The sequence below is a fragment of the Thunnus albacares genome, chromosome 2 (assembly GCF_914725855.1).
Source record: "Thunnus albacares chromosome 2, fThuAlb1.1, whole genome shotgun sequence".
Lineage (NCBI taxonomy): Eukaryota > Metazoa > Chordata > Actinopteri > Scombriformes > Scombridae > Thunnus > Thunnus albacares.
In genome coordinates, this window is record NC_058107.1 from 21,806,801 (window position 1) to 21,829,540 (window position 22,740).

The following is a 22,740-nucleotide window of genomic DNA, read 5'->3' on the forward strand; positions in this document are numbered from 1 at the left end:
TCACCAAGTTTCCATTTCTACTAGTGCTAGCTTTGATATCGTAAATATTCACTAATCATTGCACAGATTTATGGGCAATATAAATGGAAATCATGCCCAGAAACAGACAAGTTAAAAAATACACAAATTCAAAAAATGTCCTGATGGCAAGATGATTCCCTGTGATCAAAGTAACAAGGCTGATATATTTTGCTATGCTCTGCTGTCCATCAGAGTGCTGACCTCAACACCCCTGTTTTCATTTTAGTCTCAGCTAGGAGAGAGTTGAGGCTGCAAATGTAAAGACTATTTCACTGAAAGTGGAGATTCACTGTAAAGCTGCGGTAACAACCAGCTGTAGACACCTTTGATTCACACACATTTAGATGCTCGCAAACATGCACACATTCTTTAACTTGCAGTTTCAAATGACAATAAAATACAACTCCAAAAGTCTGTCTTGCTTTTCTGGGCTCAAGTTTTAATTGTTTCCAATCTCAGCTGTATGACATGCTGGGGTGATGCTTCACTACATGTAACTTGCCACACTGACTCTGTTGCTATCATCATGGGTCACTACCTTCAGGCTGATGCAGGATGGCTGCTGTTACAGTTTGCAGTTTTGTTTTACTATACTGCAACGCAATCCATCCTTTGTTATGTTATGTAATTGTAGAAATCATTGTTTTTCTAATACCCTATGATACCCAGTGTCCGTACGTGTCAAATGTAAAAGAAACATCAAAGTCAAAGAGCCATGATGACTCAAATTAGAAAAAATAAAAATAAAAACAGGGTAAAATTAATATTTGGTCAACATCAGAAAATTCCAAAGAGCCTGGGCTTCTTTGGAATTTTCTAATATTTTCTGACATTTAACAGACGAAATTGTTAATCAATTAATCAAAAAAGAAAAAAAAGGTTGATTAATTAATAAAAATAATTGTAAGTCCGCTAGCACTGCTCAACTAATTTGCATAGTGCCTTACAATGGAGGCACAACTGAGATAATATATTTTAATACCAGGTGCAAATGCAAAGATCCATGGATCGGATGTCATTATCCAGATAATGTATCCAGATACACATCACATGTTAATACCAGGTGTAAATGGGCCAAAGTGAAAAGGTTAGAATCCTTTGTTCAAGGAGCTGCATTTGCAGTGTTGTAACAGCTATGGTTTGACAAATTCTCTCCAATTTTCTGGGTGTTTTTATTGCTGGTGAGGGACAGCACAGAAAACATGGGTATTTGCAGCCTAAATCAGGCCTATTTTAAATTTTTTTCTTAGAGGCACAATCCCAGGCTGGCCAATTCCCACAATTGTGCTGACTAGCAAGAAGGTGGAGGCTTACCAATCATACGGGAAACGTCAAGTGTCTCTTGTGACATGGTGGAACCCACTCTTTGACACTCACAACACACAAAAAGCATACAAATAACTATTAATTTACACATAACCATTAGACATTTATTTAAAGGCATTATTCAAAAAGAAAAGTTTTGAGGCTGCTTTTAAAGAAAAGAGTCTGAGCACATCTTAGATCCTCAGGAAAGCATTGCAGCAACAAAAGGAGCATAAAAACTTAAAACAGCTTCACCAGACTTTGAATTTACCCTGGGGACAATAAGAAGGCCAGTGCAAGATGACCTGAGAGGTCTGGGTGGCTCTGAGCTTCTAAGCATGCCCAAATATTATGGAGTGAATCCATTAAGTGCTTTATAGACAGGCGAAATAACCGTAAAGTCAATTCTATTGTGTACTGGGAAGCAATGAAGTGATTTGAGGGTAGCAGTAATAAACTCTTTTTTTCAGTCCTTGTTGAAAATTTGGCTGCATCCTCCTGAATAAGCCCCACTGTCTTCTGAGGGAGATTAAGAAGGCCATTAAAGTGGTCTACTCTGTAAGTTACAGAAAAGCCCACACTTCTCTCTACCTTTCTGTGAGATTGTTCACAACTCTCACACCACCCAAGGCCTCACATTCCTGTGAAAGTGTGAAACCCGGACCTCCAATCCATGTAAGAGAATAATTGGGCAAAGTGACAGCTGCAAAACTCAACTTATCTGTCCAGCACACTGCTTAGTAGCAGGTGATTCAGGGAGACCATACCAGACTGCAACCCAATGTTGTCTACCCACTGCTGTCACTAATCAGTACGAGGCTTGTGGTGACCCCTGTGAGGGTTTCTCAGTGGTACATCCATTGGCTGATCACTGAGCAGAACTCTGTCTGAGAGAAGAAGAACACCAGGTCATTCTCATCTTGGATGTTGCATTCATGTTTCAGGTGCTGACAGAAAATCGGTGCCAAGACAAAAAATGACAGACTGTACTGGGAAGAATCGGTGGGCGCAGCCAGATTGAGAGAAACGATGTCTGCATTGGTCAGTGCACAAGTGGAGCCTGCGCAAGGGCCACATCTACTTGAAGTAGAACTGCTGGATAATGTGCTGATCACAAACTGTATCGAATTCTATCTTCTCAGTGCTATTTAAACAAGCTAAGTATTAGGGCAAAAATACTGTACTAAATTAAAAGCAGTCAAGTGTCCTTAAAGAGTACTTTAATGAAAGATAACAGTTTTGTCAGTCTTTCTGTTTGACAGTCAGTCAGTTGGTTAGTTGGTCCACCGCTTTGGTCCAGACTGACATATCTCGAAAACTATTGGTCGTATTCCCATGAAACTTCTTACAAATATTCATGGTGCCCAGAAGATGACTGTCAGTGATGCCCTGAACTTTCCTCTAGTGCCACCATGAACTTGACATTTGTGGTGCTGAATGAAATATCTCAACAACTATTGGATCGATTGTCATCAAATCTGCAGGATGAATTGTAATAACTGCAGTGATCACTTTACATTACCTCTAGTGCCATCTTCAGGTGGAAATGTCATTTTTTCCCAATGCTTTGGTGTTTTACCAAATACATGCAGAACTGATGACATTACCATCAGCATTAACTGTAACTTGTATTTATTGCCAATATGCAAATATTAGCATGCTAACATGCAAAATAAGATGGTGAACATGGTAAACATTATACCTACTTAGCATCAGCATGTTAGCATTGTCACTGTGACCATGTTAGCATGATTTTGATAACAGTTAGCTCAGCTTACAGCCTTAAAGAACTTTTGTTGGAAATAAGTTGCAATCAATTTGCAGTGATTCGTCTGAGTCGAGACACGCTTGTATCCTACTAACCACATATTCATTAAAAGCTTTTTTTACAGCTTACTTCCATCAGTCTGTAAGTGCAACAAAACCGCTTGGTTAAGGTTGGAGACTGTGATCGGTCTCAGCACCCTCCTACATCCTCTACAGCTTTATAGGCTGTGACACAGATTTTCTTAATCAGCTTACTGTGAGTGAAGGTCTCATGCATGAAAACACTGTTCTCTGCCAAAGTTAGAACAGTTTAGGTTATTTCACATGAGATGTTTCTCTATTTGTGCTTTTGTCTTTTTGTTTCTCTCTGATTCCAAGTGGGCAAAGCTCAGTTCGGAAAAGGTGTTGTCACATGTTTTAGCAACATTTAAATCAAAATGCGATGACAGTTGTAGGTGATGACCATTCTTGTGCTGGTTAGTGAGCAGAAGCATTACGTCACATGCTGGTACAAACCTCCGCAATTCATTTACAATTCTCCATTACTAAAATATTTTTGTTGTTGTTGGTATGGTTTGAGAATGACTACAGTATTTTATTGATAATACAGCACGCACTGAAAGTTATCTGGAGAAAAACCATAATTGCTTGGCACTATATAGGTTACAGCTTTTGGACAATGTATAGCGTCATTTGACTCTTTTTTTTTTTTTTTTACTTTAGGTGATTTCTATATTGGACATGACATCTTGAATAAGTCGGTGCTAACATATTGATATGCACATAAGGACCAAAGAAGGACACTGCTACACATGTGCTGTCTGAATTCTGCCAAATCTAGAAATCTGTGAAGCTATTGTTCATGCTTAAAGGAAGCAACCTTCATTAGTTTGCTTTGTTTAGTTAAATGAACAAACATAAATATGTGTCTGACCATTGGCCCTGTGCTAATTTTTCACTGTGACATTTTCCGTATCTGGGTGTGGTTTTGTGTCTGTATGTGTTTGTGTGACTACACATACTTACAATAGTTTTTGTGTGTAAGTCTGAGGTTGTGTGTTTGTATGCACATGCCCTTGTATCCGTGTGTAATGAGGTGGCACATTAGTTACATCTGTAAGGGGGCCGAAACAAAAACCTCAGAAGGCCTCTTTTGTTTCAGCAGCCATATGGTCATGTTTAATTCTTTTGCCTTGTATTAGACAGAGAAAGAGGTCTTTATAAAGTGTGAATTAGTCTTGTTAAGCCAGTTTCATGGTCTTTTCATCAATACATTTCACTTGGGGTGCAGCAATGTGGGTGGATGTGAGAGGGTTCACTCTCGCAAGTGTGCTTTTGTGGAGACTTCTTCTAGTGTGCGTGGGTGTGTGTTTGGGGGCCTTGGTGTGTGCGCAACCTAGCATAATCATTTGTGTGTAATTTGGGGGTTTTCCTGGGTCTGGTTAATATCCCCAGTGTTAATCAAAAACAGATAAAGAATCAAGGAGTCAGACATAGGGCGACCTATGCTAATACTCTTTCTTTTTCTTTCTCTCTCTCTCTCTCTCTCCTCTCTCTCTCTTGCTCGCACACACACACACACACACACACACACACAAACACATGCACAAATACACACATTGATTATGGCAGTATAAACAAGAAAGTTATCAGTCTCAGGGGTGGTACTGGTTTCACAGGAAGGAAAGACTGGTATAGGGAGCTATATTGTTTCCACATATTCTCTGACTACATTTCTCTAAACTAATATTAGACCGTCTCACTGCAGTTTATATGGAATACAGCCACCTAATTTCTTTTATAAAGAAATTTCCCTTACAGACTTCATCGCGTGTCAGCCAAAACATGAAGCAAAAATGAAATAATAAGAAGAAAGGCCTGGTTCCTAAGATATGGAGAAAGAAAAATACTTTGCAGCCAGCTTGTCAGAAGAGGTGTTACACTACCTCATGTGGCTTCAGAGCAACAAAAAGAGTAAGAAATATCAAAGCAGAGAATCAGCTATAATGTTATTTTTTAATCATATGCCATGTTGAGAATTACTCAGAATTAAGGCATTTGTAATGTGATCAATGTTTTCAACAAAATACTTTAAAGTGACTAACCTTTTTCTCCTCCCCCCTCATTTGCTTTTCCAATGATAGGGAAATGCTTTTTCTCCAGAGGAGGTCGGAAGGGAAATATTTTATTTTCGTGTTGTTTATTTTTCCCATCCTGGTTTGCATATCTTTAGCCTCCAGCCAAGTGCTGTTAATTAGGTAAACAGGTAATTCCCAGCACGAACCAAATGCTCTGTGTGCCTGTATGCATGTGTTTGTGTGCATCTGTGTGCAAGTTTGAGCACATGTGTGTGGGTGACTGCAAAGGCAAAACCGCAGCATAAAGCAATACAATAAACAAAAATGTTAGCATGCATGGAGAAATAGAGTTGAAATGCTCATAGTGACAGAAAAATCAAGAGGTAAGTTATGCATAAAGTCATGCATTATTGAACAGCAGCATTTCAAAGGTGGAGAAATGCTATTCAAAAGAACCCAAAAGATTTCGTTGAGTGCCAGTTACTGTACTGTGCTTTCAGCTGAGAAAGAGAATGAAAAAGAAGATGGAAAAGGAGAAATAGATATATATATATAAAAAAAGTGGGGAGCGAAGGCAAGACAGAAAGAGAAAGTAAGAGAAATGTGATATTCCCTCTCTGTGTGTCAGGCTCACTGGTGTGTGACATGTCCGTCTCAGTGGGGACTTCCTGCCTCTCCCTCCCTATTTGTTTTTTTTTTCTTCCCATCACACTATCCACTTCTTCACCTCCCTCTGCTATTGCTCTATTTCTCCGTCCTTCACTGCCTCGTAGTTGCTCAACCTTGTCATATATCCTCTTTTCTTTGCCCTCACATACATAAATACCACCTCCTACCTCCCGCAGTTCACCCTCACACCAAAGCCCCTATCCACTTATCCTGTCTGCACTCTAAATCAGCTTTAATGTATTCATCTTTTCAGTGTATTTATCTTTCATTGTGATCCAGATTGGCCTTAAGGGAAAGCTATGTTTATCACAACAGGTGGTGGTTTGTCACTGCTTATTGTGACACAGTTGCTATGTTCACACCGAACAGCCAGGCAAATTGAAGTGAAGCTTTCAAATGTCGAAAGACGGTACATTTATGTAAGCTGAATTCAAGCAGTTATGTAGAGCATGTTTTGAGACTGTATAAGTATTGAGTTTAGTAATCCTTAATTGACAAAACACTTTTTTAACAAAATAAGAGGAAGATTTATTTTAGTGGCATGTTCTGATTTTATTGTGTGTTAAAATGCAAAAACTTAGCTGTCCACCTACATTTCATGATGCAGGCTTTCTCTTTGTGAGTTTTGTGGTATGACTAAACAATTCAAGGGTTAAAATAATAGCAGGTTACCACCTTTCTGACAAAGCTACCTTGTGCAGTATAAAAATGCTTTTTACATGACAAAAAGGTGTGCAGGTGTGCCACAGCACCTTGTAACTATATAAGGATGATGTGATTAACTAAATCCTCTTCAACTTGTCTGGAAAACAATTAATTCTTGCTGTCTACAGCTCCAGGCTTTAGCAGCATTTCCAGACAAAGTGGAAACCTCTCCACAGGTTTACTTAGACCACCACCTTCCAGCTTCAAAAAAAACAACAAAAAAACTGACAAGCACCAGAAAGAAAGCTAAGTATTGTGGTGGCATGGAAACACAGTCATGTAATCAAATGCATTCAAATGTTTTATTTGATCAAAAAATGAATAGAGATTATATTCAAATTAAACAAGGGAGAGACCAGTGTCTTAAAAAAGAATCCATCCCAGCTATAGTGTGTTAAACTAACACAAGTGTCCAACAATCAGCTCATGAGTCTGCAGGTACAAGAAAGAACTATATGAAAGCAAATGCAGACACTAAATAGTTGCCCTTCAGCTCATGTGTAACCACATGCAATAGAAACACTGGCATATTATGTATCATGTCCAAACAATGCATCCTAATTTTGCCATATCAGAAAATAATTGTGAGTTAGCAGATCTGTGTTAACTTATGTTGTTATTCAGGATTCATATCACAGAAAGATGATATGCAGGTTCAGGAGATAAATCTGTTTGGAAGAAACATCATGAAACACCTGTTTATCATGAAACACCACTGACCCAAATGCGCTGTGTTGCAATGCTATCACTGTGCGCCGTCAATCACCACTAACTGGCCGACTTGACAGTTACATCATAAATCAGAGAGGCAAGTCTTCTGAAGAGTCACTCACTATCTGGCCCATACAAACAGCTCCCCTCTCTGTGCTGAAGGAAGACTGATTGTGGAAATGAGAAATGAGTTTCTCAAGGTTAAATACACATTGTGAGACAAGCATTTACACTCCCATTAAAGAGTGGGAGGTAGAGAAGTTAGTGACCACAAACTGTTTTTCATATGTGTCTAGTGTTATTATGGTTGTACTGGATAGATATTGATTTATTTACTGTAGAGCATTGTAGCATTATTATAACATTATAGTCAAATGTTTTAGGGAGATGAAGCCATTCAATGAGGGAAAATTCACTCAGAAAAACTTACCTGCAAAGAATACGGAAGGCTCTGAAACATCCAGCAGACAGGTATGTTGTATAGTACAGTTGAACGTGATAAGCAAGATCCTCAAATTGGTTATTTAGCAGACATCTGCTGTTGTCTTGTCAATTTTCCTCATCTGCCTGACAATTCTATGAAAAGGTCAGTTTACTCAAATCACAAAAACACATTTGAACATTATGCACCACTGCACTTTGCTCACTACTCATTATGAATAACAACACCATCAGTTGGTTCAGCAAGTGCCCTAAACTACATATGTCCATCAAGAGCAAAAGAGGAAGTAGTGTGTCAATGTTACAGTGTCTTAAAGTCTGCTTAACAAAGGGGGTTGGGATGGTGTTTGCTTCCTGTCAGTGTTGGTTTCTTTTAACCATGACCACAATCATTCCCTAACCTTAGCCAAACAGTTATTTTAATCCAAATCACAATCTTTGCCTACCACCAAACCAGGTGCATTTGTGCCTAAATCTAATCAAACCTCAACCATAGCTATGTGAGATCAGAGAGCTTTTTTTTTTGGCTTGAAAATGCTTGACGTTCCACCATTTATTTAATTTGGAGGACTTGTTCCCTCAACCCTAGCCATAACCATATATAGTTGAAAGCATTTGATTGGTGTAACCTGTTGGCGACAGTACACAGCTTGGAAAGAAACGCTTCGTGAGAGGCTCAACAAAGACAACAAAATGTTCCTTATCTCACCATCCACTGCAATATTTCCATAACAAACTACTGCATGATTCAAGTCATCTTCACATAACCCTTTAATGTTGTTTTCCCCACCTGTATATGGAGCACCACTTTGCATTTTAAGACATTGTTATAATTTTGAGAAATTTTGAAGAACATTTTGTGTTTTAACATTCCTGTAGAGGGCAAACATGTGTATAAAATAGACTTTTCCATTCACAGCAAAGCTCTTCTTTAGTATCAAACACAGAAAAGAAAGTAATCGACCCATGGGGACTTGTGATGCATAGTTTGGATGTGGAATCATTCTGCACATTATGTAGGTCACTGTGTCTCTTTATGAGCAACTGAACATATAGACAGTTATTGAACTGGCTAACCTTCAGTAATGCTAGGTTCCTTACAGAAGTGTCAGTGTGGCTTCCTGCTCATCCTCACTGTACAGTGCATGTAAATAAATGGCACAGAGAAACCATCTTCATCAAGTGGAGGTAACTTGGATATGCAATTAACTGGTATTATAGTGGCAATAGCTTTGAATGGTTTCCATAGCAATAACCATGATTAGGTCTTGCTGAAACATACTGTAGGTGGGTGTGAACACATCACTTATGACCCATCTCATGAGAAATGTCTTTTAAAACAAGATTAGGTGAAAACCTAGTATATAGGTGGACCGTGTATGATCAGTGTGTGAAATTGTGGCCACTTTGTTACAGAGATAGTCAGTTGTAGTGTCTATAATATGAAATCCTGGATATGTTCATCTGCAATTTTCTGTAGTTGTCCTAGTAATATTTGCTAGTAAAGTGTACTGAAGTAGCATATCACATGACACGGTTCAGCTAAGTTTGAGTCATTAAAAAGGTTACAGAACAATACTTTCCACTCATATCTTGGGATTTTTGATTTGAAAGAGAACTTATTTTAATTCTAACTATTCTAATTATCTGTTAACTCCCCTTGCTCTTTCATCTGTTTCTATCTACGGACGTCTCTCGTTTTTCTGCACTGAGTGTTTTGTCAGAGTGATGGTTATTTAGGATGCTATAACTGTGCGCTGTGCCTTTGTCTATGCGCTTTTTTTCTACCTCTTTCTCGGTAGATGATCATGGAGGCTGCGGTGGAAATTGCATTTTGGGTGCAAATTGAGGAGGCTTATCTCTGCCCGGTCACCGCAGTTACAGTCAAATCAAGTGCACCGGGAGAGCAGCTGCCCCACACTAAACTAATATAACAGCTACATGAGTCTCATGTTTGACCTGCAAGACTCATGTTTTAATGTTGTTGTTTATCGTTTGTGATGTGAAAAACGTCAGAGAAATAAAAAGTTTGCGTCCTGGTATTAATGCAGTTATAAAATCCAAACACACTGTGGAGCGTCTCACCTGCTGGCTGCTGACAGCGCTGTCAGCTGGAGAGTCGATCACAGACGGTAGAGACGCTGTAATGTGTCTGTTTAAACAGGAGTTTAGCCGACTTCACTGCATTTAACACTGGAGCTGAAAGTGTCAGAGCTCAGAGCAGGAAACATGTCACTGCATCGCGCTGCTGTCCTCCGCCTCCATCATCTCATGCTGATTCATTTTGAAAGAGCAACGGCCAATGAGGAAACTCCAACACGGCCGGCTGACCAATGGTATAACTTCATCACTCCCTCAGGCACTCACTCACTCACTCATGGACAACCACGGTTATTTGGCTGGTCCATGGCTGGTCCAGCCAAAGAAAACAAGACACAAGGGCCACCTCAAACACAAATGCAGTAACTTAGTTAAACAGCATTCAGGAAATAACAAAGTCACAGAGCTTCTTCAAAAGAACAGTATGCACTTTCCCATGATAATCAAATTCTGTCTCCTAAAACAACTGCTCCATCCTTCAAAAGTCACGAAAGTCACAAAATATCAATTCCATTCTACTGAATTGAGTGTAATATTTTATATACCTATATTTACCCTTTGACAGCCAATAGGAAAATTAAATTAATGAAAAAAGCAATGAGAGGCAAGGGAAGGAAAGAAACACATTCAATAGTTTTTATGTATAATAGTAATCCAATTTGCCTGCCACTTTGACTGATTGCAATCAGCAAGGGTCCTTCGCCTCTGTATTGGGTCTGAGGCAAATGCTGCTGAAATCTAATTGAGCAGCATTGTGTTCCGTCTCCATGAGGTGGTCCACTTTGCCGTTTATTGCAGAGCTGACTTGCTGTGTGCATGTGTATGTGTCATCTCTCCCTTTCTCTCCGTCCCTCTCGTCCTTTATTCTGCTTACCCTGTCTTGCCCTACTGCCAGACAGTTTTCTTTGTAAAACAACAAAGTCCCCACTAAATGCTGTCCAAATCTTTTTCAGACCACTCTAATCAACAAAAAAAAAACAACTTGGCAAACATTTGTAAATTGGAAACTAAAAGTTAACTTGTTCGGGCTTGAAAAGTTCTGGGCTGCAATGAGTCAATAGTTGTTTCTCGGAAAAGATAAATAGAGAAAAAAGTTTAAAAGATCACTTTGCTTTATCACATTTTAGCCAGCTCAATTAAAAGAAAGTTGTGGCTCAGAAGAAGGCCAAGTTCCTCGCTAATAAATATCCACCATTCCCAGTTGGACATAAATTAGCTGCAGCCTCCTTTTCAGGAACACATAACTAGAGTTCATACGCATTTCTCTCAAAACAATATGTCTTAAAAATTTTTTATTATATCAAGGGTTACTCACAATATTGGATAAGTGGATGACATCTATACATAACTGCAGTGGCAAATAACTGTCATAGTTACAGCAAAGTCATTCAATATACCCATCACAACTAAAATGTCAATGATATCCTCAGGGTTTTTTCCCTCTCTAGGGAAATTAACACAGTCTCCTATAAATCCAGACTTTGTAATTAGACAATGATACTACTGACTCCCATAAATCCAAAGGTTATAAGTGTATTTCCTGTCGGGAGAGGGGCACACTTCCTGTGAGAGTGACTGAAGAGGTCAGAAGTCAAAAAAGGAGGTCAGAAGTCTGTTTCACATCAACACCCATCAGCTTTGTCTCTTTCTTTGCATTTACTCTCTGTTTCTGCTGCATTCTTTCTTTTTCACTTTACTCAGTCCCTCTCAGATGAAGCCTCTGTGCTGCTCACTCTTCCCCTTTCACTTCCTCACTCCATCTCCTGTTGCTCCTCTCACGCTGACATGCTCTCCCTTCAGCCCCCCGTAGGCTAAGACGCACCAGAGCAGACCTGACTATATCGCCCATTCAGTCTCCAAAATCAAATTACCATGGACAAAACAGAGTAATAAAAAGTAATGGGTTGTTATACGAGGTACACAGTCAAAAGTAGAACAAGTCCTTCAGCTCTCTGAACCACAATTTTCTGTTTGTTACTTATTTCTTGCTTTGATTAAATGACTTTACAGTTTAGAGACATAATATACAGTTAAGGCCATACTGAACAATTCTGATAAAAACTACAAAGTTTGGGTATATCAGTGTTTCTTCGTTTATGTATGTGTAAGAGCTGTGTGTGTGTCTGTGTTCGTCAGTGTACGTGTGTGTGTCAGTGTATGTGTGTGTGTGAATGGAATGTGTCAATGAGAAATGAGGAATTTCTGAGCAGGAACGAACAGACCCTCCATTGTTTCCTACTAACCATTATCTACTGTGTTCAGGTGTGTCATCATCTTATCTGCTGGTGGCCCTTTAACCTTTGACCTTTAACATGGGCTTTTGCAAGAACTGGTAGCTGTCAATCCGTCATTGTTTCTTGAGATGTTTTTCAGTGGTTTTGAGATGATGTAGGAAATCAAATGTGGGGAAGAAATGTATATTGTTCATAAACACCCGTAAAATCTTTTTTTTTTTTTAGTAGGGACTATAGCAATTAGCTTAAGTTTTAAGCTTAGTTACCATTATCAATCAAGAGCTACTGTGATCTATTTACTAAGGTTAAATGACGAAATTTGGTTTTGGGTGCATTTAAAGGTCCATTGTGTAGACTTTAGTAGGATCTAGTGGAACAGACTTGGCAGAAATGGAATATAATATTCATAAGTTTGTTGTGTTTTCTTTACCTTAGAATGAGCCCTTTATATCTACATAGAGAGCGGGTCCCCCTCCACGGAGCCTACCATGTTGCACTGCCATGTTTCTACAGTAGCCCAGACTGGACAAACCAAACACTGGCTTTAAAAAGGGCCTCTGGTGTATTTTGCGAGTTTAGTGGCCACCATAGGTTCTCCTACATGCTTGGAAGGGGAGGGTGAGGGGAGGGCTATTCAGTTGGTTGCAATCTGCAACCCTCACTGCTAGATGCCACTAAATCTTACACACTAGTCCTTTAAAATCCTCTCGACAGTAACAAAGGAACATACTAAATGGAAACTTAAATGTATGCTAACACAACATTTTATTAAGAAAACAAAGTAAATTCATAAGGAAATCATTGTGTGTCCACTAGAATGTGCAAGGTTAATCCAACTCCCAAAAGGCTTCCTTAAACAGCCCACATATAGTCCAAATGAAATGTCCAAGAAACAATGGAATATATGACCTATCTTTAGAATGCAAAAATATAAATCAGGAGGAAAAAGGATCTAAAAGAATCAAACTCACTGGACATAGAACTGGAAATCAGATCAGTTGTTATGGTCCTCAACTCATAGAATTCCTTTAACCTTCACATGGATGAGGAATAATCATAAAAAGGAGCTGAATGCTTTTTTAAATTTCTAATGTAGACAGCCAGGACCTTACAGAGCTCCTCTGTTTACCTCTGGAAGCATTCTTCCTTTTTCCTTTTTACTCTTCCCAAAAAATTCTCTCTTCTCTGCTCTCCGGGCCACACCCCTACACCTGTGATCCTGGCTGCCACAGGTGACATGGCCAGTGTTCCCTATAGGAATACATGGCGCCAAAGTAAAAACATGGGTAGCAGGGATATAGTTAATCGGAGGTTTAACCTTGCAAGGGTTTTTTAGTGTTAAACCATCCAATTTACATATCTATATATTACTCTTCCCCTCCCACTTGTGGTAGTGTCACAGGACAGTTTTATTCCCAAAGTTTATACCCAAAGTAATCAAGTGACAAGATGTGTTCATCTTTACATATATTTGTGCTTTAAACCTGCATTAATAGATTTTTAGACACTTTGGGGCTGCACAACAAGCTGGAAGTTGATATGGTGAATGTGTTAGGAAACAATTGCCTATTTATGAGATTGTCCTCCCTAGAAAAACAACAGGATCAGTTGTTTCAGCAGCTACACCAAAATGATATACAGCATATTTGCATTCAAGTGACAGAAACCCTCTGGCGGCTGTAGTAATTATGACAGAAGCAAAATAGGAAATCAGTTGATCTTATTATAGAGCAACAGAGTCTGTGTAGGGAGGAGGTCAGTGTGGATGGAAAGGTCGATGAAACATCAGGCTTAAACATGGGAGAATGTTAAAGTCCCGTTTCCTACCATGAATCAACACAATGTGCCTCCCCTCACTTTAACCACGTGGTTATTATTGTAACCATGACAACAAGGAAGTAGTAATTTTAACCCAAACCCAAATCCTTAACCTTAACAAAGAGTTTATCTTAACTCACACCATGATCTTTACCTTGGCCTGACCAAGTCGTTTTTGTGCCCAAACCTAACCTGACCTTAACCATGGCATTGTAGCATCATAAAAAAAATATTTTTCAACAGTGATTTGTTACAGTTTTGGAAGGCACTGACAAATGATTTTATCCTGCCAATTACTGCTGATATGGATGTCAGGTCAGAATTTCGATCAGATCAGATATTCTATCTTGTATGTGTCATTCTGGAGTGCATGGACCTACAACATACTGTATATTTTCATGTTTAATTTTGAGGTCTTGTCGCTATTTTCACTCCCATCAGACACATAGCAACAACATAAGTGTTGATTTGGAGGTGACCTGATGAATATTTACTCTTCTTTTAGCTTTGTTTTGGTTTACACCAACTCCTGAGAAAAATATCTACTGCTGCTAAATTCACTGGCGAGTTGTTGACTTTGTCTGTCTGCCGTTTGGTGATGGCAGGCAGGGGCAGATGGTAAGAGGGTGGCATGGAGACTCTAAGCGGTGGCATAAATATACATAGGCTGATTTAATCACTATCATATATATCAATATTTGCTTGGAAAATCCCCCAAATTAACATATTTTAACTCATTTTAAAACATTACATTATTGTGGCGCATGACTACAGCATTGGATAGAAATGTCTAAAGCTAGCATTAAAAATCGTTTTAATTGTTTTAATTTTCCAATTATTCAGACATTTTTCCAAATATGTCATTTTTCATTGAGCATGAGCCCATCACTTAGCCTAAAATGATGCCAACAATCCAAGATATCCAGCATTTATCCAGCAATGCTGATTAAACAGCGAAAGTCCTTTTCTCTGAGCTTCAATTTGAAAATGTGTGAGAAACAAAAGTGCAAACTCTCAGGTACTAAGCTTTGAATGAACTGTCACTGCACTGCTGACTAATGCGGCTTTTTGTTTAGGGCTTGGAGCAAATGATTTTAATGATTGTTACACTGGTTGCTTTTGTATGTTGCACTTGCATGACTGATCTGAAATTTGGACATGTTTGTCAGTAGAATGAGCAGTTTCAGAGATGTTGGTAGCTGCAGGCAATCCAGAGACACTCGTAAACACCAGTGAATATTTGAGTTTAGTCAGGTTTAATCTGTCCCTCACACAATCAAACACACATTACTATTACTAAACAAAACACGCTTCAACAAAACAACCCGCCACTATCCATCTGCCATTGTATTGTTGTATTTCTACTTGTGGAAGTTGTCAACCCTACACACAAATTTAGCAGTCAAAAAACCCATCAGCATTTGTTGTGTGCGGCCAGGACCGGGAGAGGCTTCACAGTAAGCTGCCAGGACCAGGAGAAAACTGCTGCCTGCTGCAGGGACGGCTAGCGGCAGCATACATGGCTCTGGTAGAACCTAGGAATCTACGGGTAGCGTCATATCTTGCTGCATTCACTTGCACTCAGACAGCGGAGTTTCACTCTTGTAAATTTCTAACCAAACCACAACTTTTCATATATATATTTTTGAATTAGATTGTCCAAAACTGGGGTGGCAGCTGGGGTGGCAAGCCATTTGTTTAGGGGTGGCAGCTACCACCATGGTAGATCCCCCCCGATGACAAGTAGTATACAGTGGGGTTTTTCAAGCTTTTTTTGTTGAAGATAGCTCTTGCTGTTGCTGAAAACTACTAACTAACTAACTACAATAATGTGAGCAGTGAGAATGAACTAAAACTCTCACTGCCGAGGGGGGTGATAATTCTCTGTGGGTTCCTCACAGTGAGCGACAGCTTTTTCATTAGATGTAGTCATTTGAACCATTGTTACTATAAAAAATATTTATTAGAGGAGCTTTTAGGGCTTTTTAAGGCTGTGAAACATTATCTCTCTTATTTCATGTACATAAGTATCACACTAACACCAAATATTGAGTCAAAACAAAGTTAACAACTACTGACATATCTGAGATCAAAATGGTTATTTAATCGGGCGCATATCTTTATCTCAGAAAAATATAATAAATTATGCAAACCAAGCTTTGAGAGGAGTGTGATATGACAGTGGGGGCCTCTTCAGAGAACAGTGGTATTTTTTGAATGCGACTAAATTTGTTGATATTGCTCTTGTGTGTGTATCTTTTTTTTTTATCATCCTCCCACTCTTGACTCATCCTTGTTTGTTGGTTTGTTTATTTTTTTCCCACTTTGTTCTGGCAACCCGTGGTGAGCTGACACATGCATTCTGTTGTGCCATCCAAAAACATTACTTTTCCCCACAGGGTGATTATTATCAAGTCATCCTTAGTTCAGTGACTAGTCGGTCATAACTTCCAAAATTCGCAATGGTAACATATGTGTGTGTTGTGATATCATCGTAGGTGTGTGTGTCCTTCCAGCTTTGAGAACAGAGAGAGCTGGGGACATCTGACTGAAACTGTGAGTCTTTAGGCTGTTGAGACATTGTTCATGCACACACACAGATCCACTCATACACACGCACAGAGTCAGACAGGCTGAGTCACTGGCCTGTTCCTGTGGAGTGCTGATAACAGCGTTTGCTCTGGGGCCTCTAGAGCAGGGAGCAAGTGTGTGTGCATGTGTGTGAGCGTGTATGTATTTTTGTGTCGTCCTTCATGTGTGCAGAAGCAGTGAAGATTGAGCAAAGGATACCGTGAAATAGTCAAAACTAAAGACAAAAATACTTGGTGCATGTGTGTGTGTGAGTGAGAATTGCACATATTCATTAGTCTGACTGTCTTTGTGGCTGTGTGTGTTTTCCTACATAAAACAGGAATCTTTAAAGTGACATCTGCCACACAAGATCAGAGATTGTGTGGTAAGAAAGAGAAAAACAGAGGAGAAAAAGAGGTGTAACAGGAAGAAAGAACAGAGAAATGCAAAGGGATAGAGACAGATAGAAGGAGAAAACTTGTGAGTTGAGGCTAAAGAAGAAAAGATGAAGAGGATGGACCAAATGATGGAGAGAGAGAAAGGTGGCACATAAACACTGTAAGTCCCATAACATGAAACAGAGAGCCCGAAAGGGTTCAAAGACTTGGAGCGCTATGAGACTGACACTTCTATTGCCCCTCAGTCCTCTACATACATACAATATTTCTATCCCTGCAAACTATTGTATATACAGTATACAGATCTGTTGAATGTACGGCACATTGTTTATCCATTTTCAGTGCCCACTTATCCAGGGTCACAGTAGACAAAAACCTATTCAGGCAAACCTTCAACTCTAACCCTTCAGTCAGGGTCATATTTGGGGTACACACTATCACTGGCAGATAACCAAGGTTATACTTAAATTCACTCTGGAGTTAACAACTGACCCACACTCAATGTGTGGGAGGAAATCCACACAAACATGAAGACAGTGTTCAACCTCCAGACTTCGACCTCCTCTATGTACTGTATATAGTTGAACCTTGTATAATGCTAACTATGACACCTTTCTCTCAAGGCCAAGACAGCTGAATCCAAACAAAGTCCTTTCGCATGAGGAAATGGTGCACAATGACATTTTTAGGTCATTTTTTGTAAAATGACTCTCCATAACTCTTCATGCTCCCCATAAACTCACGATGTAGTTAACATAATCTGTTTCTGTTGTCAGACAACTGGACAAGCATAATTGTGATTTAATAGCAGCTCATTAAAGTTACTTGTTAACCAGACAATCAGTAACTGCTGTGCTGTTGCACCAAGATGTCAATCAAATCATGATTCAACGTAGACTGTGTCTAAGCAGAAGCCATCATTTTCTAAATGCTTACTTTTGGTGGCTTAGTAAAGACAAAAAGACATAATGAAGAGAAAAAGAAGTCAAAAAATGTTGGGGGCTACAATCAAAACAGTCAGGGCTTGAACCTTGAGTTAAGTATAAGGAAAAAACAGGCTACAAAAGTAGGCTACAAAAAGTATGTTTGCACAAAAGGGTTTGCACACCAAAATCAATTAGTTTGTCAGTTTTATTCAATGTCAAAATTAAGCACAATAGAAAAAAAGAAGAGATGTTTTGGCTATGCCTTCTTCAGGTTGCAAAAGTCCTTCAGTTTAACACCCAGTTCGTGATACTCATAATACTGCAACTGCAAAGGCTTTTATCAGTGGGCCGTAGGCTCAGTCAGCATTGTGTTACCTCATTCTGCAATAGATAGTGACTTAGCAGACATTTAGTTAAATGAAAATCTTCAAGTCTATTACTATAATCTATCATTACTTACTCCAATTAGTAGTAAAACAATTACATTGTTTACATGACAGCTGTCATAACCATTGTATTGCCTAAAGTAAATGTAAATGCATTTAGTGTCTAGACTAATAGAAAGCTCAGAGAGAAAGATTTGGGGATACAAGTAGAGGTAAAAAGAGGAAAAACTGGAGAAATTGAGACAGGGAGAGATAGCAGAGAGGAGCAGGGAGAGGAGATGAGTGGAGTTCCCCTGGGAAAAGTCTCATCTACCACTTCAGACAACTCAAGATGATACCCTCAAAGGTACAAAACCACAGTCTCTCTTCCATCTCCCTCCCTCTTTACCAGTAAAGGTGAGCACATGAACTCATCTCCACTCCCGTAAGAATTGTTGGAGGAGCATTTCTCATCCCACCAAATGCCCACCTCTTTGGCAGGTTCATGCTTTCTGTGTGGGAGCTGCAGTTGTAGGTGTACATTCTCAAGATGGTCCAAAATGACATTACTTCTGTACTTTGTTTAAAAAAAATGAAATTCTCCAACTCTCTGAAAAACTAAGGATAACCACATAAGAACAGACCAGTAGTTCATGGTTTTTCTGTGGTTTGTGTGTATTTGAGAGAAAACCAAACTGAAAGAATGATAAACATGTACTTGCAGAGCAGGTGTAGTAAAAACAGCCTTTACTTGGTCAAAAGGAAGGCTTACAGTCTGCAACTAAAAGATGTTTTGACCAGACAAAAAATGTGCAAGTCCCACTACCAGAAAGACTACTAGTATGTACTGTTTTGTGCTTATTAAACCTTTTAGACAGAGATGGAGACACAGATCAAATCATTGCTGCCCTGATAATTCAGTGTCTTGGCACCCGATAAGACTAAAAGTTGGACTTCCCTGATTTTATTTCATCTTCTCATTGGTGCCTGTAGTGGCGTGCCAACAGCAATATAGGCCCTTACATTTTTTAAACACATGTTTTTCAGTGGCAACACAGTCTCAGGCAGGCTGGCAGTGATCAAAAGGTAAGCAGATGGTCGTCAGAACTATGAGTGGGCTTAACACCAGCAGACAGTAGAGTGGTTATTGACTGATTAATAGCAACACTGACACTCAAATGCATCATCTTTTGAGTTTTTTTATGTGCATATACAGTGTATGTGCTTAATGCTTTTTAGGAAAGAAGGGAGACTTTGTTTACAGATTAGCTGGAAATATACAAATATAACTATTATCACTTTTATCTTTAAGGCATTTATCTGGTTTTACTTCAGTCCACCATTTTTTTTGCCCATCTCCAACCTCCAAAACAAAAAGTTGCTACAAACCATCTTCGATCGCATTGCGGAGAACCGAAAAAAATGTATATTGTCCTGGAAACTTCTTGCTGTTCATTTCAATCTGTTCCCGTTTCAATTTCTTTTCCCAGGAAAGATATGCCGTCACATTGCCTAAAAAACTTGTCAGTTGCATCACAGCTTTAGTGCTGCAAGGCAGCACAGCCCGAGGGGTTATTGCCAATGTGTTGCATTAATTACAAAGCAAGTTCTTGGTGTCCATGCAAATTCTACTGTGTACTTTGTGCTTTTTCTCATTCGCACCCCCTGTTAGTAAGTATGTCAACCAGCAGTGTTGCCTAAAATACACTTTTAAGATGAAAATACATATGCTTAGCCATGTTGGAGATATGAATTGAAGGTGTAATTGGAAGTGGGTGATGATTTTTTTTTTGGCAATATTGCTGACCAGTCACTTTGCTTCCTGTTTTTTGCTTTGGTCCTGTAGTAAAAGTGATAAAAAACTACCTATGAAGTCTTTGTTTGTATTCAGTTCTTAACTTCAGCGTTACCTCATGCCACCCTCATATTTCACTCTTCACTGTATAGCGTCCAACCCAGCAAGAATACTATTCAATGACCCAGAAAATTTTCCCTCAGCACCTCTACGAAAACAGACTTTAGTTCTGTCTACAGAACTGAAAGGCCACAACAGACCTACATAAATTACATGTGAGGAAAGTTGAAATATTATGTTAACTATACTGTAGCAATGGAGCAGTTTTTCCAAAGTGCAGGTATTCTGTTGGCAGTTTTATATAATGACCCTTGATGATTTTTACCTCTGGTACTTTATTTTCTGCCCATCTTCCATCTCTAAAGAACTACCGTTATTCTTGGCTATGGCAGAGAACCCCACCTTTCTCCCACCTCGCTGACATAAGACTTAATAAACCTCACGTTCATCAGTCTCCTTTTAGTTTTTTTCTTTGTCTTTTCTCCAGTCCACTAAATTTCACCTTCCTCCAGCACATTCTCCTTCACTTCTTTCTTTTCTGCTTCCTCCTCTCTCTCTACAGTCACATTTAGAAAGTATTTGGTTGATAATAAATATATTAATCAGAGTAGAATAGAAGTTACAGCTGTGGTTTAAAGCACTGCATGGTTGATGAACTGCAAATTTCACAGCCACCTTCATGGTTCAAGATCTCATTAAGTGCTATCTTTTCCGCCTTTTTATACACTTTTAGCTGGAAGATTCTATAGAAAGTGTACAGATGGTTAATTAGCTAGATTTGTTCATTTTTGTAAGCGCAGGGTGTACGCTGCTCTTTAATTGAAGAATGTCTGCGTGAGTTACACAGTACATTGTGTGTAATTTATCTAATACTTTCATATCTTAGGAGCACTAAAAACACCAGAATAAAATGAAACCTTTATGGCAGGACATGTGATGACAAAAACACAGTAGCTTTTACTGTAGATTACATACATTAAAGATGCCTTTTGTACAAATCTGTTCATGTTTGTCAGATAACTAAGGCTTGTTGTTTTTATATGGTTATGAATAATACATAACTAATGTGTTTTTATCATAAAATGATAGCCTACATGGTAAACATCAAAGGGAGGCATCACAGTCTCCCAAGATACCATTTTTCAAGAGTAAAATGTTATTTTTATGTGAGATATAATGAATAGGTATAACGAACAGACCAAGCTTATTTCTCTTCAGAGACAAGAGCCTTTATATGATAGTAGTAATTAACTGTATAAAGCTCCTAATCCACATGATACAGTGCAAAAAGCTTATGCTAAAAGCTTGTGAAATAGATATTTCAGCATAGTTTTCATCTAATGTTACTACATGGGGAATGAAAACATCCTTTTTCATGAATAACATATAATAATTCATTTTTTGCCTTTTTTCATTTCCCCTTCCACAGAGAGGCCAAAGAAGAGGGTCAATCATAGATCAGCGTCCCCAGAGCTGGTAGGGATTCAGGACACTTCAGCCCAGCAGATGCAAGCTTCTCCGGCTGAAGGTCAGGTTCTACTCACTGCAGAGCTCTCCTCTCCTCACCATGCATCATGCAGCTCTGATTCGTACATACATGTCACTGAGCATGTTTTAATTAAGAGTATACAAATGATTTGTCGCGGTATATTTCATGGTTTCGAAGAGGTAAAGTACATAAGCAACCTAGTTTCCAAAGAAACAACCTATAAGGTGAATTCACCCTTCTCCCTAATTTAGCGTGAATCAGCAGTGCAGCTACCCAGCCTTCCTGATTCCTGAATTCCAAAGCAGCACTGCTTTTCCACCTTGTTAAAAGGGTTCTCCGATGCACAGCATTTCTCTGATAACCAACACTCTCCTCTCCCTTCAGGCAGAGTAAGAGAGAGAGTGAGAGAGGCAGGCAAACATCCAAATGTGTTCCTCCGTCAAAGGTAATGAAAGAAGCCCCGTATTCTTTGATCACACGGCAAGGGCATCAAGCCTGCGTTAGATTTCTGAAATATCTCAGATGCTCAAAGCCTTATCTGTTTGCACATACACACACACACACACACACACACACACACACGCATACACACATTCTTTTAGGGATGTCATGGGCACATAAATGTGCATGCAAATAAATCTAGCATATAAACACACGTGCGTTGGGAAGCAGAGGCACTTTCAGGGCTGTCAAAAGTGGAAACAACATCTCAGACTGCGCAGATAAGTAAGCGAGGCAGGGTTGATTTCTATCACTTTTCCAAATGATGTTGACACCAACAAAAAGCCGCCTGTCTTCCTTTCTCCTTTTATCCCCCTGCACCGCCTTCATCCCTTTCTCTCACTTATCTTTCAGGTTAAGAATCTTCCAATAGAATTTTTCATCTTTCTATTTGGGTGCCCCATTTTCCTATAATTTTGAAGTAAACTCTCCTGCAAAACTCTGCTGCAGATTGACATTTTGTTTGAACAACAGAAACCCATTTTGAGATATGTTGTGGAGTATTTGCAACACACAATGTTTTTGTTTTCATTTAGAGTTGTCTTTTGGTTTTCCTCAGTGGTTTTTGTCAAAAGGCTGTATAAACTACCAGCAGGACTTGTCCTGTCTTCTTTTCTGTTTATTTTTTTTTTTTTGGATCAATGTTTTCCTTTCTCTTAATCCCTTTTCTACCAGCAGGGTGCCTTTCAAACACACTGAGCAACAGCAGTATGTTTGGGGTTAGAAATGGTTTTGGGGTGGTGGATGCACCCAACAACTATCGCTCACGAGGAGAAAAACAACAGC